General features: G+C 46.1%; 1 protein-coding gene and 1 long non-coding RNA gene across 8 annotated transcripts in view; both read right to left on the reverse strand.

The window, feature by feature from the left end:
• The window catches only part of LOC127910711 (uncharacterized), a 1744-nt gene extending 661 nt beyond the window's left edge, over positions 1-1083 (reverse strand). Inside the window, exons 1-2 of the long non-coding RNA XR_008075912.1 lie at positions 756-1083; positions 1-271 (exon numbers count right to left, since the gene is read on the reverse strand). The exon at positions 1-271 is cut by the window's left edge and continues 661 nt beyond it. This is a non-coding gene — a long non-coding RNA (uncharacterized LOC127910711). The remainder of the gene's footprint in view (positions 272-755) is intronic.
• Positions 1-20090, reverse strand: part of LOC118382244 (ephrin type-B receptor 3-like) — a 133673-nt gene that overhangs the window by 110290 nt on the left and 3293 nt on the right. The window lies entirely within an intron of this gene.

A 20090-nucleotide genomic window follows, 5' to 3' on the forward strand; every position in this document is an offset into this window, starting at 1 on the left:
CCACTCCACACAAGGCTATAGTGGATGGACAGACAGACAAACAGACTTATTAATGTTCGTGGCAAAACTAGACTGAAGTGAACAAGACTGCCTGGGTGTAGTGTGTTGGTTAGGGGACTGATGTGTTTAGGGGACTGATGTGGTTACGGAACTGATGTGGTTAGGGGACTGACGTGGTTAGGGGACTGATGTGGTTAGGGGACTGATGTGGTTAGGGGACTGATGTGGTTAGGGGACTGATGTGGTTAGGGGACTGATGTGGTTAGGGGACCTGACATGGTTAGGGGACTGATGTGGTTAGGGGACTGATGTGGTTAGGGGACTGATGTGGTTAGGGGACTGATGTGGTTAGGGGACTGATGTGGTTAGGGGACTGACGTGTTTAGGGGACTGATGTGGGACATGGTTAGGGGACTGATGAGGGGACTGATGGTTAGGGGACTGACGTGGTTAGGGACTGATGTGGTTAGGGGGTTACTGATGTGGTTAGGGGACTGACGTGGTTAGGGACTGATGTGGTTAGGGGACTGACTGTGGGTTAGGGACTGATGTGGTTAGGGAACTGATGTGGTTAGGGGACTGATGTGGTTAGGGACTGATGTGGTTAGGGAACTGATGTGGTTAGGGGGACTGATGTGGTTAGGAACTGGGACTGATGTGGTTAGGGGACTGATGTGGTTAGGGAACTGATGTGGTTACGGAACTGACGTGGTTAGGGGACTGATGTGGTTAGGGAACTGACGTGGTTAGGGGACTGACGTGTTTAGGGGACTGATGTGGTTAGGGGACTGATGTGGTTAGGGGACTGATGTGGTTACGACACTGATGTGGTTAGGGGACTGACGTGGTTAGGGGACTGACGTGGTTAGGGGACTGACGTGGTTAGGGGACTGACGTGGTTAGGGGACTGATGTGGTTAGGGGACTGATGTGGTTAGGGGACTGATGTGGTTAGGGGACTGACGTGGTTAGGGGACTGATGTGGTTAGGGGACTGACGTGGTTAGGGGACTGATGTGGTTAGGGGACTGACGTGGTTAGGGGACTGATGTGGTTAGGGGACTGATGTGGTTAGGGGACTGATGTGGTTACTGGACTGACGTGGTTAGGGACTGATGTGGTTAGGGGACTGATGTGGTTAGGGGACTGATGTGGTTTGGGGACTGATGTGGTTAGGGGAATGATGTGGTTACGGGACTGATGTGGTTACTGGGGACTGACGTGGTTAGGAGACTGACGTGGTTAGGGGACTGATGTGGTTAGGGGACTGACGTGTTTAGGAGAATGATGTGGTTACTGGACTGATGTGGTTACTGGACTGATGTGGTTAGGGGACTGATGTGGTTAGGGGACTGATGTGGTTAGGGGACTGATGTGGTTACGGCACTGACGTGGTTAGGGGACTGACGTGGTTAGGGGACTGATGTGGTTAGGGGACTGACATGGTTAGGGGACTGATGTGGTTAGGGGACTGATCGTGGTTAGGGGACTGATGTGGTTACGGGACTGACGTGGTTAGGGGACTGATGTGGTTAGGGACTGACGTGGTTAGGGACTGATGTGGTTAGGGGACTGATGTGGTTAGGGGACTGACGTGGTTAGGGGACTGACGTGGTTAGGGGACTGACGTGGTTACGGGACACTGATGTGGTTAGGGGACTGATGTGGTTTGGGGACTTATGTGGTTAGGGGACTGATGTGGTTACTGGACTGACGTGGTTACGAGACTGACGTGGTTAGGGGACTGACATGGTTAGGGGACTGATGTGGTTTGGGAACTGACGTGGTTACGAGAATGATGTGGTTACTGGACTGATGTGGTTAGTGGACTGACGTGGTTACGAGACTGACGTGGTTAGGGGACTGACGTGGTTAGGGGACTGATGTGGTTAGGGGACTGACGTGGTTAGGGGACTGATGTGGTTAGGGGACTGACGTGGTTAGGGGACTGATGTGGTTACGACACTGACGTGGTTAGGAGACTGACGTGGTTAGGGGACTGATGTGGTTAGGGGACTGACGTGGTTAGGGGACTGATGTGGTTAGGGGACTGACGTGGTTAGGGGACTGATGTGGTTACGGGACTGACGTGGTTAGGGGACTGACGTGGTTAGGGGACTGACGTGGTTAGGGGACTGATGTGGTTTGGGGACTGACGTGGTTACTGGACTGACGTGGTTACTGGACTGACGTGGATAGGGGACTGACGTGGTTACAGGACTGATGTGGTTACGAGACTGACGTGGTTAGGGGACTGCCGTGGATATGGGACTGCCGTGGTTAGGGGACTGACGTGGTTAAGGGACTGGCGTGTTTAGGGGACTGACGTGTTTAGGGGACTGACGTGGTTTGGGGACTGACGTGGTTACTGGACTGACGTGGTTAGGGGACTGCCGTGGATATGGGACTGATGTGGTTACGATATTGACGTGGTTAGGGGACTGACGTCGTTAGGGGACTGACGTCGTTAGGGGACTGAAGTATTGACGTGTCAGGGAGGTGCGTGATTTTTTAAATTTATAACCTGCTAGTCTACAATTGAGCAAAACTGGAAATTAGTCCGGAGGATGTTTTGTGCCACATCCTGACTAAGAACTATTTATCTTTAGGATTCACGTTATGGAGGACATCTAAGGCGGGGACACCTCATCCCCTTTGATATAGCTCTTTAAAGTTTGTATTCAAATGAAACCAAGCGCACCAAGACGAGGATCTGGGAGAGAAGATTAGATAGCCTGAACTCAATTAAGATGAAAAGCACCTCCTCAAAGTAGGGATGCAGATGCTGTAAATTCTCCAAGGTGCCCATACCTTGTTGCACTAACGAGTCCATACCTTGTCGCACTAAAGTATCCTTGCCTATCACTTTATTCAATATGGGTTTCCATGAAGGGCAAGAGTTCTCATATTTGTTTTCAGCACAACACTATAGACAAGGAGGAGGTTAAAGTCCAGGTCAGGATAGAGTTATAACATTGCAGAGACGGCATGTGAATATTTAGATTGTATGGATCGTCTAGAAGCTCAGCCATTAGCGACAGACTAATTAGGGTTTAGTGTCGAGTGACCAAGTGGTCTCCCGCACCGATCGAAAGAGAAGATTCATGAATAAGTAAATGCTGTGGTAGCTTTGCCGCTTAATTAGCACACAAAAAAAAGCAGAGAAGAAAATGCCTACTGCTAAGAGGCCAACCCAGTCTGGTTTTAAGGGGGTGGGCTATCAACAGCACAAGTCTTCCTCCCACATTGATTGATGGAGAGCTAAAAGTGGCTTTGGGGGTAATGTTTCTTTCGCATCCCACATCGACCGCCTCGTTCACTGACCGTCCCCATCTGGCTGGGAGGGTAATTTGACCATGCTGTGTGTTCCTGCTCGCTTTCATGTCCCTGGCGATTGTTTTCACACTCTTCGCCGATCTGCCTGGGTATTTAAAACCCCATACAACACCTCACGTGCCCTGGACTTAAGCACCCTCTGACACCCTATAACAACAGATGGAGTTAGGGCCCATTGAGGTTCTCTTTGACACCCTATAACAACAGATGGAGTTAGGGCCCATTGAGGTTCTCTTTGACACCCTATAACAACAGATAGAGTTAGGGCCCATTGAGGTTCTCTTTGACACCCTATAACAACAGATAGAGTTAGGGCCCATTGAGGTTCCCTTTGACACCCTATAACAACAGTTAGAGTTAGGGCCCATTGAGGTTCTCTTTGACACCCTATAACAACAGATAGAGTTAGGGCCCATTGAGGTTCTCTTTGACACCCTATAACAACAGATGGAGTTAGGGCCCATTGAGGTTCCCTTTGACACCCTATAACAACAGATGGAGTTAGGGCCCATTGAGGTTCTCTTTGACACCCTATAACAACAGATGGAGTTAGGGCCCATTGAGGTTCTCTTTGACACCCTATAACAACAGATAGAGTTAGGGCCCATTGAGGTTCTCTTTGACACCCTATAACAACAGATGGAGTTAAGGCCCATTGAGGTTCTCTTTGACACCCTATAACAACAGATAGAGTTAGGGCCCATTGAGGTTCTCTTTGACACCCTATAACAACAGATGGAGTTAGGGCCCATTGAGGTTCTCTTTGACACCCTATAACAACAGATAGAGTTAGGGCCCATTGAGGTTCCCTTTGACACCCTATAACAACAGTTAGAGTTAGGGCCCATTGAGGTTCCCTTTGACACCCTATAACAACAGATAGAGTTAGGGCCCATTGAGGTTCTCTTTGACACCCTATAACAACAGATAGAGTTAGGGCCCATTGAGGTTCTCTTTGACACCCTATAACAACAGATGGAGTTAGGGCCCATTGAGGTTCTCTTTGACACCCTATAACAACAGATAGAGTTAGGGCCCATTGAGGTTCTCTTTGACACCCTATAACAACAGATAGAGTTAGGGCCCATTGAGGTTCTCTTTGACACCCTATAACAACAGATGGAGTTAGGGCCCATTGAGGTTCTCTTTGACACCCTATAACAACAGATAGAGTTAGGGCCCATTGAGGTTCTCTTTGACACCCTATAACAACGGATAGAGTTAGGGCCCATTGAGGTTCTCTTTGACACCCTATAACAACAGATAGAGTTAGGGCCCATTGAGGTTCTCTTTGACACCCTATAACAACAGATGGAGTTAGGGCCCATTGAGGTTCTCTTTGACACCCTATAACAACAGATGGAGTTAGGGCCCATTGAGGTTCTCTTTGACACCCTATAACAACAGATAGAGTTAGGACCCATTGAGGTTCCTTTGACACCCTATAACAACAGATAGAGTTAGGGCCCATTGAGGTTCTCTTTGACACCCTATAGCAACAGAGAGTTACAGCCCATTGAGGTTCTCTTTGACACCCTATAGCAACGGATAGAGTAAGGGTCCATTGAGGTTCTCTTTGACACCCTATAACAACAGATAGAGTTAGGGCCCATTGAGGTTCCCTTTGACACCCTATAACAACAGATAGAGTTAGGGCCCATTGAGGTTCTCTTTGACACCCTATAGCAACAGATAGAGTTAGGGCCCATTGAGGTTATCTTTGACACCCTATAACAACGGATAGAGTTAGGGCCCATTGAGGTTCTCTTTGACACCCTATAGCAACAGAGAGTTACAGCCCATTGAGGTTCTCTTTGACACCCTATAGCAACGGATAGAGTTAGGGCCCATTGATGTTGCCGAGGGCGACGGGGACAGATTGAAAGAGAACACCATGTCAAACCTGTCATGTAAGTGTCGTTGCTTGAACTCGTCATCTGGCGTTGGCAGGAAACAATGTCACAGAGCGAGGCGGAGGGTGACGACGAGTCTCAACTTGTCACTGAACCGCAGTCTCCTCTTTCCTCTTTCATGGAGAAAGTGAGTCGTCTGACTGTCAGCTCTTATCAACAAGTAGACACAACAAAGACCAAAAGGGCAGTAAATAGCCTCGTCTCCCAGCTGATGATGTCAGCGGTAGTACAGTAAATACCCGTCTCCCAGCTGATGATGTCAGCGGTAGTACAGTAAATACCCGTCTCCCAGCTGATGATGTCAGCGGTAGTACAGTAAATACCCGTCTCCCAGCTGATGATGTCAGCGGTAGTACAGTAAATACCCGTCTCCCAGCTGATGATGTCAGCGGTAGTACAGTGACAGAGTGACAGGAAGGTGAAAATAGAGAAAGTAAACAGAAGAGAGAAGGTGATGGTTTGTTTAATAAAAGTACAACTGTTTGAATGAGGATGGTTAACCTTTCATTCAGACCCCGCTACAGACCCAGCTACAAAATCAGGACCCCAAACGGCTGCCTGTGGATAAGCCCATTTCCATCCTACCTCCCTCTATCCCTCTCCTTCCCTCTCCCTCCCTCCGTCTCTCCCTCTCTGTGTCTCTCTCCCTGAAATCGTCAGAGATCCTGTCTTGAAAATTGTGTCACAATGTTGCCATTGATCGGCGCTCGGTTGCTTGTCAGATTCATTAAAAACCCTGGCGGATTCCATCCAGCCTGCATTACAGCCCAGACTTTTCATCTGGTAACAGGGTGGTGAGCGACAGAGAAAGAGAAAAAGAGACAGACAGAGAGAGAGAAAGAAAGAAAGAAAGAAAGAAAGAAAGAAAGAAAGAAAGAAAGAAAAAGAGAGAAGGAGAGAGAGAGAGAGAGAGAGGGAGGGAGAGAGAGAGGGAGAGGGAGAGAGAGAGAGAGACAGACAGAGAGAGAGAGAGAGGGAGAGAGAGAGAGAGAGAGAGAGAGAGAGAGAGAGAGAGACAGAGAGAGAGAGAGAGAGAGGGAGAGAGAGGGGGGGGAGAGGGAAGGAGAGGGAGAGGGGGAGAGAGAGAGGGAGGGAGAGGGAGAGAGAGAGGGAGACAGACAGAGAGAGAGGGGGGGGGGAGAGAGGGAGAGAGAGAGGGAGAGAGGGAGAGAGAGAGAGAGAGAGGGATCTTTGTTCCAGGTTAGAACAGGAGATGCAGAGGATGGATGTGGCAGAGGTCCAAAAGATTAAAATCTCCCTTGTCTGATGCTCACACCTTCACCAATTTCACCCCCCCTTCTCCCATTAACCCCTCCTTCCTCACCCACCCTTCTCCCATTAACCCCTCCTTCCTCACCCACCCTTCTCCCATTAACCCCTCCTTCCTCACCCACCCTTCTCCCATTAACCCCTCCTTCCTCACCCACCCTTCTCTCCCACCCCTTCCTCAACCCCTCCCCATTCCTCCTCACCCACCCCTCCTTCTCCCATTAACCCCTCCTTCCTCACCCACCCTTCTCCCATTAACCCCTCCTTCCTCACCCACCCTTCTCCCATTAACCCCTCCTTCCTCACCCACCCTTCTCCCATTAACCCCTCCTTCCTCTTCTCCCACCCCCTCCTTCCTCACCCACCCTTCTCCCATTAACCCCTCCTTCCTCTTCTCCCATTAACCCCTCCTTCCTCACCCACCCTTCTCCCATTAACCCCTCCTTCCTCACCCACCCTTCTCCCATTAACCCCTCCTTCCTCACCCACCCTTCTCCCATTAACCCCTCCTTCCTCACCCACCCTTCTCCCATTAACCCCTCCTTCCTCACCCACCCTTCTCCCATTAACCCCTCCTTCCTCACCCACCCTTCTCCCATTAACCCCTCCTTCCTCACCCACCCTTCTCCCATTAACCCCTCCTTCCTCACCCACCCTTCTCCCATTAACCCCTCCTTCCTCACCCACCCTTCTCCCATTAACCCCTCCTTCCTCACCCACCCTTCTCCCATTAACCCCTCCTTCCCCTCACCCACCCCTCCTTCTCCCTCCCATTAACCCCTCCTTCCTCACCTCCCACCCTTTCTCCCCACCCTTCTCCCATTACCCCTCCTTCCTCACCCACCCTTCTCCCATTAACCCCTCCTTCCTCACCCACCCTTCTCCCATTAACCCCTCCTTCCTCACCCACCCTTCTCCCATTAACCCCTCCCCTCACCCCCTTCTCCCATTAACCCCTCCTTCCTCACCCACCCTTCTCCCATTAACCCCTCCTTCCTCACCCCCCTTCCCGACTCATTTTAACCATAGCTCCCCCCAATCTCACCTGGGTCACTCTGTCCTGCATTGTCAGTTCTCTCAGCACCTTTTGAAATGAATTGGCTGTCCAATACTGAACCAAATGGCTTTTGAAAGCGAGATCCCTCTGTTTCTCTCTATGCCTCCCTGACGCTCTCTCTCTCTCTCTCTCTCTCTCTCTCTCTCTCTCTCTCTCTCTCTCTCTCTCTCTCTCTCTCTCTCTCTCTCTCTCTCTCTCTCCGTTCAGGTTCAGGGGGCTTTAATAACTGATAAGTCTTTGACTGCGGCTCAGCGGAGAACCGGAGCGCAGACCTGAACCCTGTTATCACACATCTCTCACCCGGCATGGGTGGCTTTTGCAGTGCAGGGGATTGTGGATAATCGCTGTAGAAAAGGGTCGCCCCCTGGGTGAAAACTCTCACTGCCTGGCTGAGATACGTCACCTTGCAGATGTAACTATCGGCTGAGTCCCCATGCCTGTGGGTTATCAGGCTTTGATACAGCACATCTGTGAGCTGGTGTTGTGGTGTGGTCCACAGAAGGTGAAGGGAAGGTCAGTCACCATATGGCTTCATTTTAACAACATGTGTGTGTGTGTGTGTGTGTGTGTGTGTGTGTGTGTGTGTGTGTGTGTGTGTGTGTGTGTGTGTGTGTGTGTGTGTGTGTGTGTGTGTGTGTGTGTGTGTGTGTGTGTGTGTGTACGGTGTACGGTGTAGAGGTTTCCTGGGTGTGAGAGGGGCTGTTACTAGCCTGACTGGGCACAGAGGGACGGGGGTCGACGCTTTTTTGTTCAGTCCTTTTATCTTCTAGTCTTGCATGTCCTTTTACAACATTGCCTAATAGTAATAGTAGATTGTCATCAAACCACGATCAGAAATGTCATTCTCTCAAACCCCCTTATGCCATGACTGAAGACTTGACCGGGAAGATTTACATGTTGAATTCCCAGCGTTATTACAGCTTGCTCTAGATAAACAACCTAAGGAGGAAATATTAAAAGGTCGACTTTGGATACGATAAAAAAACTATCCAACTCTGCCCCTTTCTCAGTTTCTAACAGAAAGGGGGTGTGCCTTTGGTGTGTCATTCTGGTCATGTTCGCCACGACCAACGTAGCATAGTTATTTAGCTAAGCTAGCCAGTAAGTCTTTCTGGTCATGTTCGCCGCGACCAACGTAGCATAGTTCTTTAGCTAAGCTAGCCAGTATGTGTTGACGTCATCTCACAGGATTCGTTTTTGGAGGGAAGCTGTACAGATCAGAGAAATCTCACTTCTGTGATATCTTTCTTTTTTTTTAAAGGATTAAATTACCTGGTATGATTAGTGTATTGATCAGTTATTCAGTTTAAATGTTTTTTATTTTTTTTGCCCAATGTCGACCTTTGACATGTAAATAAATCACAGTGACGAGACATTTTCAAGGCCTGTGAGGAGATGGCTGGGAGTCCGTTAGACTAGGGTTTCCCAAACTCGGTCCTGGGGCCCCCCCTGGGTACACATTTTGTTCTCTATGCCGAGCACTACACAGCTGATTCAAATAATTCAAGCTTGATGACGAGTTGGTTATTTGAATCAGCTGTAGTGCTCGGGGCAAAAAAACAACAAAACAACAAAAAAACTAAATGTGTACCCAGGGGAGGCCCCGGGACCGAGTTTGGGAAAACATGCCTTAGATGAGATTTGATTGGGTAAGCATCTCATTACCCAGTCAAATTGAGATAATACATCTCATGACAGAGAGTGGTCTCTCAATAACTCAATGGGGCGGCAGCGTAGCCTAGTGGTTAGAGCGTTGGACCGTAAGAGCGTTAGTAACCGTAAGGTTGCGAGTTCAAACCCCGAGCTGACAAGGTACAAATCTGTCGTTCTGCCCCTGAACAGGCAGTTAACCCACTGTTCCCAGGCCGTCATTGAAAATAAGAATATGTTCTTAACTGACTTGCCTGGTTAAATAAAGGTAAAAAAAAAAAAAAAAAAAAAAAAATGGACAACAGCACTCTGTGTACCACAGAGAATACACTATCTCCATACACACACACACATTTAGAGATGAACACACACACACACACACACAAAAACACACACACAGAGACAAACACACGCACAGAGACAAACACACACACAGAGACAAACACACACACAGAGACAAAGATAAACATGCATTCATAGTCAGAGACAAAGACAGCCCCCCTCCACACAAACACACACACACACACACACACACACACAGACACACAAAGTTTGCCTCAAATCAACAATGTACGATAGTCGACATTATAATCAAGTGACCTTTCAGATTGTTCATTTCCATAATCCTAACAGTTCCCACTGCGACCTCCTGAAGGTTTCGTCTGTGGGAAGGTTTCGTCTAACCTCTAACCTTTGCGGAACGTTAAGATAGATACGTTCAATAGCCTACACCTTTATTAAAAGGTGTGAATGAACGTAACATGTTAGAGGGGGAGGGACAAACAAAAACGATGCATGCCGGCGAGGGAACATTTTGTCTTTTAGTGCATCCTGTGCAGTAAAACATTCAAATGTCTTGGTGTTGAGTTGAGGCAGGACTTTACAGCCGATCTGACACCTCTCCATCTGTCGTGGATTCTGTGCAAAACTGCACCGCCGTTAAACTCAGAAGCCTTGCATAATTAATTAAAAGGTGCTCCACATAGGATCTTTCTTTTTTTTTTTTTGTAATTTCAGAACAAGTCCATAATATATCTGCAGTGATATTGGAAATTGATTCCCTACACTATTCAGTGCCTGTTTTCTCACATGAAATGAAATTTAGTGGAACAGCGTAGAATTTTTAGCAACCCGGGAAATGACAGGGTGGTTTTTCATTAGATTAACACAGTCACAAAGTCAGAAACAGCTTTCCCAGTTTGACGACAGATGCAGCTCCGACGGGAGAAGACAACAGGCCAATATCACAGCCAATCACAACACTGGCGGGTAAGAAATACCGTGAAACACTATCATTTCACTATTACCGCAGATACATTAGAGATTTTTCTGAAATTAAACACGTATTATCCCTCACTAGCTTTGAGCACCAACTGTCAGAGCAGCTCACAGATTACTGCACCTGTACATAGCCCACCTATAATTTAGTCCAAACAACTACCTCTTTCCCTACTGTATTCATTTATTTATTTTGCTCCTTTGCACCCCATTATTTTTATTTCTACTTTGCACATTCTTCAACTGCAAATCTACCATTCCGGTGTTTTACTTGCTATATTGTATTTCCTTTGCCACCATGGCCTTTTTTTGCCTTTACCTCCCTTCTCACCTCATTTGCTCACATCGTATATAGACTTGTTTCTACTGTATTATTGACTGTATGTTTGTTTTACTCCATGTGTAACTCTGTGTCGTTGTATCTGTCGAACTGCTTTGCTTTATCTTGGCCAGGTCTCAGTTGTAAATGAGAACTTGTTCTCAACTTGCCTACCTGGTTAAATAAAGGTGAAATAAAAAAAATAAAATGCACAAATTAAAAATATATATAATAATAATAATCTTGTGTGAGGTAGCGTAGAAGTCGTTGAGACTGAGTTCCATCAATAAGAGAAAATAAAGGGGTGTGGTTAATTCTGCACTCGTTCATTGGAAGAGAAAATAAAGGGGTGTGGTTAATTCTGCACTCGTTCATTGGAAGAGAAAATAAAGGGGTGTGGTTAATTCTGCACTCGTTCATTGGAAGAGAAAATAAAGGGGTGTGGTTAATTCTGCACTCGTTCATTGGAAGAGAAAAAGGGGCAGAACGGTACGTGGAGAAGGGAGAACCTTACTGTGGGTGTGTTGTTTGATGTCTGAATTGCAAGCAGGTGGTGTGCTAGGTGTTTTAACTCCAGGAGAAGAAGTGAGCAGATGGGAGTTTTAGTGGCCGTTGAATCCCACTCTATGCAGACACACACAAACACACTGAACACACACACACATACACACACACACACACACACACACACACACACACACACACACACGCACACACACACAGGCACACTGAACACACACACACAGGCACACTGAACACACACACACACGCACACACACACACACACACACACACACACACACACACACACACACACACGCGCACGCACACGCACACACACACAGGCACACTGAACACACACACGCACACACACACACATACACACACACACACACGATTCACACAAACTCGCACATCTAGTCCCTTTTAATCAAAGTGTCCGTTCACACCTAGTCCACTAGCTACGACTTCAGCTGGTACCTCAAACCCTCACAACCCTCTTATCATCACACCCGTTTAGAAAAGTAGCAAAAGGTGTCGCCGGTCTAAAAGAGTATTTTAACAACTTTTTTACCACGTGCCCGTGTACATAACGTCTACATTCAACCTCCATCGTCTACTCCAACAGGTTTCTATTATCTCAGAGGGTTTTTTTCCTTCTTTCCCAGACATTTTTAACAAGACTTTGTGAAAGCTGAGACCAGGTGATGGCCTTTTTTTTTTCTCTCTCTCTCTCTCTCTTCTCTCTTCGGGCACTCCATTTTGGAATGGCCGACACTCCCGACAGATGTGACTATGTTTTAAAACACAGTCAAGCAACTCCCTGTAGCGTGATGGTTGTGGAATGACCTACATATGAACAGCCCACCAGACCTACATATGAACAGCCCACCAGACCTACATATGAACAGCCCACCAGACCTACATATGAACAGCCCACCAGACCTACATATGAACAGCCCACCAGACCTACATATGAACAGCCCACCAGACCTACATATGAACAGCCCACCAGGCCTACATATGAACAGCCCACCAGGCCTACATATGAACAGCCCACCAGGCCTACATATGAACAGCCCACCAGACCTACATATGAACAGCCCACCAGACCTACATATGAACAGCCCACCAGGCCTACATATGAACAGCCCACCAGACCTACATATGAACAGGCCACCAGGCCTAGATGTGAACGTATGAACACAGCTTTTGTATTTATTATTTATTTTTATATCACCTTTATTTAACCAGGTAGGCAAGTTGAGAACAAGTTCTCATTTATAACCCGACCTGGCCAAGATAAAGCAAAGCAGTTTGACACAAACAACAACACAGAGTTACACATTGAATAAACAAAACATACGGTCAATAATACAGTAGAAAAACAAGTCTATATACAATGTGAGCAAATGAGGAGAGATAAGGGAGGTAAAGGAAACAAATAGGCCATGGTGGCGACACCAGACCCACCATGTGAACAGCCCACCATGTGAACAGCCCACCATGTGAACAGTCCACCATGTGAACAGTCCACCATGTGAACAGTCCACCATGTGAACAGCCCACCATGTGAACAGCCCACCATGTGAACAGCCCACCATGTGCCCAGAATCGCTAGCTGGAAGTGAGTGATAGTCAAGCACACTTCAGCGCTGTTAGCTTGTCTGTTTGTGTCCTTGCATGAGTGGCTGTGTTTTCCCCCGTACAATAAACAAACATCACCGCCGGTTTTCTTCCTTGTCCTTATTCCATTTTTATACGGCCAATCTGAACTCAGAGCACGGCCCTAAAGGGTTTGATTGTGTTTAGTCGGCCAATCTGAACTCAGAGCACGGCCCTAAAGGGTTTGATTGTGTTTAGTCGGCCAATCTGAACTCAGAGCACGGCCCTAAAGGGTTTGATTGTGTTTAGTCGGCCAATCTGAAATCAGAGCACGGTCCTAAAGGGTTTGATTGTGTTTAGTCGGCCAATCTGAACTCAGAGCACGGCCCTAAAGGGTTTGATTGTGTTTAGTCGGCCAATCTGAAATCAGAGCACGGCCCTAAAGGGTTTGATTGTGTTTAGTCGGCCAATCTGAAATCAGAGCACGGCCCTAAAGGGTTTGATTGTGTTTAGTCGACCAATCTGAAATCAGAGCACGGCCCTAAAGGGTTTGATTGTGTTTAGTCGGCCAATCTGAACTCGGAGCACGGCCCTAAAGGGTTTGATTGTGTTTAGTCGACCAATCTGAAATCAGAGCACGGCCCTAAAGGGTTTGATTGTGTTTAGTCGGCCAATCTGAACTCAGAGCACGGCCTAAAGGGTTTGATTGTGTTTAGTCGGCCAATCTGAAATCAGAGAAACGGCCCTAAAGGGTTTGATTGTGTTTAGTCGGCCAATCTGAACTCAGACGGCCTAAAGGGTTTGATTGTGTTTAGTCGGCCAATCTGAAATCAGAGCACGGTCCTAAAGGGTTTGATTGTGTTTAGTCGGCCAATCTGAACTCAGAGCACAGCAGACATGATTCCTTATTCTACATGTCCGACAGGCACGAATAGACATCATATATTTCTATCTAAACATTTCACAACGTTGTTCCCCGCTGAACACGCGGTGTGAGCTGTGACACATGGTCATTTCAGATGCGCTTTATGGGCGTCCATGTTGGAAGAGACCTATGAAACGTGAAGAATTCCTAGCTAAAATTCTAATGCTGTTTGAAGCTGGTGTACAAAACCAAAGGTAAACGGGAAGAATAGAAATAGCACGCATGGAACAGATCTACCGCTTCTTAGACTGGCTTTCAATGAGAGTGACAGATCTATACCTCATATTTCTATGTGAAGTTGGTCAGGTTGCCCCAAAAAGTTAGATATTTAAAGCTCTAACATTATGTCAAGCATTTCATCAGAATTTTGAAACCCATTCATATGGTTCCAGTTAGACGGAAATATAATAAATAAAATAAATAAATAAAACATTTATAAATAAATAATGACAACTGACTAAGGGACAAGTGGTAAAACACCACAAACATTTTTGGATTAAAATGTTTTATCGTCAAATAAAAAATAAAAAAAACAGAGAAGGAACATTCTGACTTTGACAGTGACGAAGAGGAGAGGTGATCCTACCCTAATGCCGTCATGCGACTTTGTTTGGGTGGCTTGAGCCATCTCTGTCGGCCACGGCGGTTGGCACGGTGATATAAAACACAGCTCTGTCGCCGTGCCACCGCCACCCATCTCGCTCTCCCCAGACGGAGTGCAAGTCCCAAAGTCTCTCTTTCTTTCTTTAAAATCCCTCTCTTTTCTGTCTCCCTCATCTCCGTCGTTCCGCTAGACTGGCTGTAGACAGCACCAGTGGGGGTTTGGCAGTGTGCAGGCCCAGACATATTTGCTCCTCTCGGGAGAGGGAGCGGGTGTCAAAGACCTGCTTCGACAAGACCCTCCATCAGCTGCCAGGAGGACACACACACACACAGAGAGAGAGAGAGAGAGAAAAGAGAGAGAGAGAGAGAGAGAGAGAGAGAGAGAGAGAGAGAGAGAGAGAGAGAGAGAGAGAGAGAGAGAGAGAGAGAGAGAGAGAGAGAGAGAGAGAGAGAGAGAGAGAGACAGAGAGAGAGAGAGAGAGAGAGACAGAGAGACAGAGAGACAGAGAGCAAGCGATAATAGATCGTTGGACGGACGGACGGACGGACGGACGGACGGACGGACGGACGGACGGACGGACGGACGGACGGACGGACGGACGGACGGACGGACGGACGGACGGACGGACAGACAGACAGACAGACAGACAGACAGACAGACAGACAGACAGACAGACAGACAGACAGATAGATAGATAGATAGATAGATAGATAGATAGATAGATAGATAGATAGATAGATAGATAGATAGATAGATAGATAGATAGATAGATAGATAGATATATGAACAAATGACATAGAAGTTCATGGTGTAATGCTCTGGTCCCTAGATATATGAACAAATGACATAGAAGTTCATAGTGTAATGCTTTGGTCCCTATGAACAAATGACATAGAAGTTCATGGTGTAATGCTTTGGTCCCTAGATAAATGAACAAATGACATAGAAGTTCATGGTGTAATGCTTTGGTCCCTAGATATATGAACAAATGACATAGAAGTTCATTGTGTAATGCTCTGGTCCCTATGAACAAATGACATAGAAGTTCATGGTGTAATGCTTTGGTCCCTATGAACAAATGACATAGAAGTTCATGGTGTAATGCTTTGGTCCCTATGAACAAATGACATAGAAGATCATTCATTGTGTAATGCTTTGGTCCCTATGAACAAATGACATAGAAGATCATTCATTGTGTAATGCTTTGGTCCCTATGAACAAATGACTGTGGTGCTACGAGAGACACGCCGTCAACATTCACGTGACGGCTCCTGAGTGTCCTATATCATCTACCAGCCTATCAGCTCTCTCTCTCTCCGCACAGCCACAGCCCCACACCAACCCCCCCATCTGAGTCCAGCCTATCAGCTCTCTCTCTCTCTCTGCACAGCCACAGCCCCCCCCCCCATCTGAGTCCAGCCTGTCAGCTCTCTCTCTTTCTCTGCACAGCCACAGCCCCCCATCTGAGTCCAGCCTCTCAGCTATCTCTCTCTCTCTGCACAGCCACAGCCCCCCATCTGAGTCCAGCCTGTCAGCTCTCTCTCTCTCTCTGCACAGCCACAGCCCCCCATCTGAGTCCAGCCTGTCAGCTCTCTCTCTCTCTCTGCACAGCCACAGCCCCCCATCTGAGTCCAGCCTGTCAGCTCTCACAGCCCCCCATCTCTCTCTCTGCACAGCCACAGCCCCCCCATCTGAGCTCAGCCTCTCAGCTATCTCTCTCTCTCTGCACAGCCACAGCCCCCCCCCATCTGAGTCCAGCCTCTCAGCTCTCTCTCTCTCTCTGCACAGCCACAGCCCCCCATCTGAGCTCAGCCTGTCAGCTCTCTCTCTCTCTCTCTCTCTGCACAGCCCCACAGCCCCACTCTGCACCACAGCCCCCCCCATCTGAGCTCAGCCTGTCAGCTCTCTCTCTCTCTCTGCACAGCCACAGCCCCCCACCATCTGAGCTCAGCCTGTCAGCTCTCTCTCTCTCTCTCTCTGCACAGCCACAGCCCCCCCCACCATCTGAGCTCAGCCTGCCAGCTCTCTCTCTCTCTCTCTCTCTGCACAGCCACAGCCCCCCACCTGAGCTCAGCCTGTCAGCTCTCGCTCTCTCTTATCTGCACAGCCACAGCCCCCCCACAGCCACAGCCCCCACCACCACCAACCCCACATCTGAGCTCAGCCTGTCAACTCTCTCTCTGCACAACCCCCCCCCCCAACCCAACCCACCCACCCCCAGTAAGCATAACATTGTAATTTAACATTAATCATCATCATCCTTATAACTATTATGAGTGTTGTGAGAGCGCCAATGACTGTAAAATTCACAAAATGTTGATTAAATTGTTACCCTAATTATATTGCATATGAACTTAACAAAAAGTTTCCAATATTACTCACAGACAAAAGGTTTCACACGGGGAAAAAATGATGTCAATATAATTGGTCTAATACAATGATGTGAATGATAATCTAACACTATTGAGTACAGTATTTGTAATAATGGCCAAACTATCTATGTGAAAAACAACATGAAATTAGATGATAAAATACAACTATAATTCACGTAATGCAACAACAACAACAGACCACAACCGTATAGCCTGGTACTAAACGTTATACTTCATCAACCGTATAGCCTGGTACTAAACGTTATACTTCATCAACCGTATAGCCTGGTACTAAACGTTATACTTCATCAACCGTATAGCCTGGTACTAAACGTTATACTTCATCAACCGTATAGCCTGGTACTAAACGTTATACTTCATCAACCGTATAGCCTGGTACTAAACGTTATACTTCATCAACCGTATAGCCTGGTACTAAACGTTTGACAATTCAGGAAAAACACCTTCATAAATAAACTAGGCTATACTTCATCATTCCAAATCAATCTAAAGGATGACACCCCCCCCCCAACCCCTTCTCCAATACATGTGTAAATATTGGGCTATAAACTGTGCCTTCCTGTATTGTACTTATGCTAAAAATGCTTTATTCTATTCTACTGTAATTTACTTCAATGTTTGTACTTTCATTTTATTTTTTTTTCGTATCTTTGTTGCATTTCTCGAGAAGGAAGCTGCAAGCACTTCGTTTCGATGATGCTTATACTATACGTATCCCGTACACAGTCCCTACGACTAATAAAAACCTAAAACTGAAATGAATAAAACAATAATTTGGCCCATGTAATTCAATAAGTCAAAGATCATAAAAATGTATATGCTTTGGCACATCGCTTGTCATGCTCAGTGTCTCGCGGAGTGGCCTACGTGGCAGTCAGATAGACCCACTCAATCCCTCTGTCCCCGCACACCATTCGATTCAAAGAGACGATTCATACTTTGCCTTATGAATTGGTTAATTGCTGCACTTCAATGTTTCAATAAAGACCTGTCCTCTAGTAGATTGTTAGGCCAGGGCCTTCAACTGGTCCCAAGTCGCAGCCATTTGGTTCCCCACAGACTATGGGAAGCCATGTATTGATTCTCCGGTTAAAGGCCTACGCGGCACGGTTTTGTTCTTGATCAATCAAGCCACATAGATTGCAACACTGTCTGTAAAGGAGAGTTTAAATAAATGACTTTCAATAGTTCTAGAAATCAATAGGGATTTTCTTAGGGTATGGCCTACGACACTTTCTTCAAATTATTAAAGCACAGTAAGAAATATTGATAAAAAAAATAGATTGTGATATGACTACAAGCAGTAAGCATAATTAGCCTATAATAATAGTGTATGATATTGATATTATGTTAGTATTATAATTCTTACAATAATTTTTATTATGCCTAGAAACTGGACGAATTCAGTAAAAACTAATCCAAACATGCAATTAAATCGTAACACACTTCTCTTTCTTTTTTGCCATGTAATTGTCATTTTGGTTTTAACAGTGTTTCGTTTAGTCCTGTGGAGTAAATCTTTAACAACTAAGAAAGACTCAAAACACTTTCCAAAAAACAATGACCAGGGAACAGGAATCCATTCTGTCGTATTCAGCACCAGCACCGTCTCTCTTCACCGTAAAACTGAAAGTGCTGGTTACGGATTATTGTGTAACCTTTTACAAATGCAGGTCCACGCCTCTCTCCGCTCTTCAATGTCCCCCTCGACTTAAAGAGGGTCTGGTTGTTACCATTGTTAACCTTAGGACTAATCAGTCTTTTTTTGTTGTCCGTTTAATAATGGCCATTATTATCCTTAACGACGTTTGTTGATCATTTGCCTTTGAATGCATATGCAAAATGGATAGATAGATGGCCTACTCGGAGGTAGCCGCTCTGCAAGTGGTCTGTCCGGTGGCACTCCTTAAAGGACCACTAAAAAGCTAACAAAACTCCTAGTTCATTCAAAGAGAATAGGTCTAAAGTATTCTAAAAAAAAAAAAATGGTGTATAGCTTTCCTTATTTAACCCAGAACAAGTGTACCAAACAAAATGCCCCCCCCCTGCTTTTCAATGGGTTAAGCAATAATAATGGTGACGAAGAGCCTTTCAGTCAAGGTGAAGAGAGAGAGTTTTTTACACCTGGCTGAGAGAGAAATTTGAATTGAAATAGAATGTAATGGATTTTAATTGAAATTGAGAGAAAGAGCGATAGATTCACCAACTGTAAAATAAGAAAAATGTTATTGCTATCCGGGATCCTTGGGACGTCCCTATCCTAACCTCTACCCTTACCTTAACCCTAACCTCATCCATAAGCACCCATTCCCCTGAAACTCCGTACAACATGAAGGATGGGAACTATAAGTGAAATACGCGTCAAAGTGGGAAAACGCGGTTCCAGCTTGCCTCGTGATCGCCGTTATGTGTGCTGTGCACTCCGCTAACAGAAACACACATCTGATTCTAACCCTAACGTGAACTTCATTTAAAATGGGGAAGATGAACTAATCCCTCTGTGCACTGGAATGTTATCGTGACAATTTAGGTCTCCAACAGAGCTACGAGAAAACCGAAAGCCACAGAGCTTCATCGAAACAACTCTGGTTGTTGGTCACTTTATCTGTAGAGCCATGTACACCATATTACTTGAGAGGATCTAACAGCCAACCGTATTACATAACAATTGGTCAATATCACTAGAAAATCATTTGTTTTGACAGCTTTAAAGTACTGAGTAGTCTATACTGAAAAATAATTTGCATAGGTCTACGTGGAAGGTGCATCCGATTCATCCGTGGGCCTTTGCCTTTGTTTCTGAATAAATAAACGTGAATCTTCTTCATCAAATTAACTTTTTGACTGTTGAGTTTGAAAAAATGACTATAAAAGGAAAAACATGGTTAATTTTTCTGCTAAGCAAAATTGATCTTAAATTACAATGTTACGCTATGATTTGTAGGCCTAGTTCGTGCGCCCCCCAAAAATAGGCCACATAATGGGTCTATGTGGGTATCTAATTGTTTAGTTAATCTGGGATATGTTTCATTAATAATTGAACATATTCAATGTAATCGTGAACATGAATGTACAACCTACTAAAAAACATGGCCTGCAAAAAAAACTAAAGTTATTTTCTTTTCAATGGTCTATAGAAAAACTATTTCCCCAAGACCCCACTCATGCCAGTGTACTTTTTTTTTTAACATGTCCCTTGTTGGTAGTGGCTGTAAACTGGGTAAATTATGGGCATTCATTCT

The sequence above is a fragment of the Oncorhynchus keta genome, chromosome 22, assembly GCF_023373465.1.
Source record: "Oncorhynchus keta strain PuntledgeMale-10-30-2019 chromosome 22, Oket_V2, whole genome shotgun sequence".
NCBI lineage: Eukaryota > Metazoa > Chordata > Actinopteri > Salmoniformes > Salmonidae > Oncorhynchus > Oncorhynchus keta.